The following is a 3,860-nucleotide window of genomic DNA, read 5'->3' on the forward strand; positions in this document are numbered from 1 at the left end:
TCTTTGCGTCATGTGCTGATTGGGGAGGGTTTTTTGGAAGGGACATCCTGCGTGACACTGCAGTGCCACTCCTAAATGGGCCCGGTGTTTGTGTCGGCCACTAGGGTCGCTAATCTTACTCACACAGTCAGCTACCTCATTGCGCCTCTTTTTTTCTTTGCGTCATGTGCTGATTGGGGAGGGTTTTTTGGAAGGGACATCCTGCGTGACACTGCAGTGCCACTCCTAAATGGGCCCGGTGTTTGTGTCGGCCACTAGGGTCGCTAATCTTACTCACACAGTCAGCTACCTCATTGCGCCTCTTTTTTTCTTTGCGTCATGTGCTGATTGGGGAGGGTTTTTTGGAAGGGACATCCTGCGTGACACTGCAGTGCCACTCCTAAATGGGCCCGGTGTTTGTGTCGGCCACTAGGGTCGCTAATCTTACTCACACAGTCAGCTACCTCATTGCGCCTCTTTTTTTCTTTGCGTCATGTGCTGATTGGGGAGGGTTTTTTGGAAGGGACATCCTGCGTGACACTGCAGTGCCACTCCTAAATGGGCCCGGTGTTTGTGTCGGCCACTAGGGTCGCTAATCTTACTCACACAGTCAGCTACCTCATTGCGCCTCTTTTTTTCTTTGCGTCATGTGCTGATTGGGGAGGGTTTTTTGGAAGGGACATCCTGCGTGACACTGCAGTGCCACTCCTAAATGGGCCCGGTGTTTGTGTCGGCCACTAGGGTCGCTAATCTTACTCACACAGTCAGCTACCTCATTGCGCCTCTTTTTTTCTTTGCGTCATGTGCTGATTGGGGAGGGTTTTTTGGAAGGGACATCCTGCGTGACACTGCAGTGCCACTCCTAAATGGGCCCGGTGTTTGTGTCGGCCACTAGGGTCGCTAATCTTACTCACACAGTCAGCTACCTCATTGCGCCTCTTTTTTTCTTTGCGTCATGTGCTGATTGGGGAGGGTTTTTTGGAAGGGACATCCTGCGTGACACTGCAGTGCCACTCCTAGATGGGCCAGGTGTTTGTGTCGGCCACTAGTGTCGCTTAGCTTAGTCATCCAGCGACCTTGGTGCAAATTTTAGGACTAAAAATAATATTGTGAGGTGTGAGGTATTCAGAATAGACTGAAAATGAGTGGAAATTATGGTTTTTGAGGTTAATAATAATATGGGATCAAAATGACCCCCAAATTCTATGATTTAAGCTGTTTTTTAGTGTTTTTTTAAAAAAACACCCGAATCCAAAACACACCCGAATCCGACAAAAAAAATTCGGTGAGGTTTTGCCAAAACGCGGTCGAACCCAAAACACGGCCGCGGAACCGAACCCAAAACCAAAACACAAAACCCGAAAAATTTCAGGCGCTCATCTCTAGTCCCGGCCGTATAGAAAATAATGAAAACGGGAACAAGCAAAGACAATGCTCAAGCACTCCTTTTCAATTTGTGCATAATTCTGCTCAGTTGGAGTCAATGCTCTTGAAGCAAATGCAACTGGTTGTCCTTCTTGCATCAAGCAACATCCCAGTCCGGTTTTACTCGAATCACTTTGTACAGTGACTGGCTTGGTAACATCATAATACAGTACTTCAGCACAGGTGTAACTGTGACCAAATGCTTTATTTCCTCCACAGCCTTATCATGCTTTGGAAGCCAGTGCCATATCGAATCTCTGTCCAGAAGCCTGCGCAGGGGTTCACATACCTCTGAGAGGCGAGGCATAAATTTGGCCAAATATGTCACAAACCCAATCAAACGTTGCACGGACTTTACATCAGTGGGCTTTGGCATTTCCAAGACAGCTCTAACTTTTTCAGGGTCAACTTTCAAACCTTCAGAGGACAGGATATGACCATGAAAATGAACCTCTTTCAACTTAAATTGCAGTTTCTTCACACTAAGTCTTAATTTCACTTGTCTGCAACGATCCAATAGCGCTAGCAACTTGCAGTCATGATCAGCCTCCGCTTCCTTTACTGTCTCGCCACAGCCAACCACAAGAATATCATCTGCTATCGGCTCAATGCCGCTAAGTCCAATCAGCAATTCGTGTTGTTTTCGCTGGTAAACCTCAGGTGCTACGGAAACTCCAAAAGGAAGTTTAAGCCATCTTTTCCTACCCCAAGGGGTCCAAAAGGTTGTCATATAGCTGCTTTTTTCATCCAGCTTACATTGCAGAAATGCATCACGTGCATCAACCAGTGTAAAGACTTTTGCTTTGGGCAGCTTATATAAAACATCCTCCAATGTCGGCATAATATAATGAGATCTTCGCAGTGCTTGATTTAAAAATTTAGGATCAATACAGATTCTTAACTTGTCAGGCTTTGCCACAATGACCATATTGCTAATCCAGTCAGTTGGTTCAGTCACAGGTGCAATATGCCCATCTGCTTCATACTGATCAAGCAAAGCTTTCACTTTCGGCTTGAGGGCTATAGGCACATTGCGTGGAGCACACTGGAATGGCGGAACACTTGGATCAAGTTCAAAATGTACTTCGCCAGGAACAGACTTCACTGGCCACTTGAACACATCATCATAGGCCTCTATTATTTGCTCTTTCCTCAATGGTCCAGACAAATCATGTTCCATCTTATGTAGCTCAGAAGGAATAGTAAATTGCATCAACCCCAAACGCTCACCTGTGGAACCGGACAAAAATGGTTTCTGGTGGGCCTCTACAATTTCAAAAGTAAGCATGTGGGTATGTCCATTAACAACGCATTCTGTTTTGAACCGTCCCAATGATTTCATCAGCTCTCCAGAATACAGCTTCAGTTTAGTGTCACTTGGCAGTAATGGAACTCTAGGAGCCAATTTCATCTTATCTTCCAGACTCATAACATCACATGTTGCCCCTGAGTCTAATTGGCATGGTTGCCTCTTATTATTCAAAGTCAGATGTGCAAACCACTTTTGGCCTTCTGATCTTATAGTACCAATACATTCTGTTGAATAAATCACCTCAGCACTATGGGTATCCGCTCCAGATGTTTCATCTACTATGTGTACTTTCCCTGCTTTATTCCAGCTCTTGTTTGATAAGCACATTTTAGCAAAGTGATTGGTAATACCACATGATATACAGGTTTTCCCAAATGCTGGGCACTGCTCTTTCCCTAGCCTGTGCCTATTACCACAGTATTTACAGGCCATATATTTGGCTGCTGGTGAGTTCTGCTGCCGATTTGCACACTTTGGGCTATCCAGCAAATCACCCCTGCTGTGCTGTTGTCTGTCTGTAACATTGACATTATCAATCTGTCTGTCTATTGCTCTGATTCTCTGGTCAGTGAGCTCTGCTGTGCGACACATTTCAATAGCTGCTGACAGATCTAAATTCCGCTCTCTTAGGAGACGGCGGCGTGTGTTTTCATAATTTATGCCCAATACTAATTTATCTCGTATAAGTTCATCTTTCAATGTGCCATACTCACAGGTTGCTGCCTTTTCTCTCAGCCGGGTAATAAATTTATCAATGGATTCACCTTCCTCTTGTTTACTGCAGCCAAAAATATACCTTTCATAAATGACGTTTTTTGCAGGCTTAAAGTATGCCTCCAATGCATCCAGGATTGCGGTTACATCTGTTTGTTGCTGCGCAGAAAGACTCAGGCTGTGCTTATAAACATGACGACATTCACTGCCCATCACTCTCCTCAGTGTGGCTGCTTGCACCTCAGCTGATTTATCATTCAGGCCTGTAGCTAAAGAAAACTCTTCAAACTCAGCTCTAAAGTTCTCCCAGTTAATGCACAAATTGCCACTCATCTGCATCCCATCAGGTGGAGGAATATTGTTGCTAGTTGCCATGTTGGTGCACTCCCACTCCAGAGAAGGCAGACAAGTTTAACACAATGGTGATTCA

Source organism: Pseudophryne corroboree, chromosome 1 (genome assembly GCF_028390025.1).
Source record: "Pseudophryne corroboree isolate aPseCor3 chromosome 1, aPseCor3.hap2, whole genome shotgun sequence".
Lineage (NCBI taxonomy): Eukaryota > Metazoa > Chordata > Amphibia > Anura > Myobatrachidae > Pseudophryne > Pseudophryne corroboree.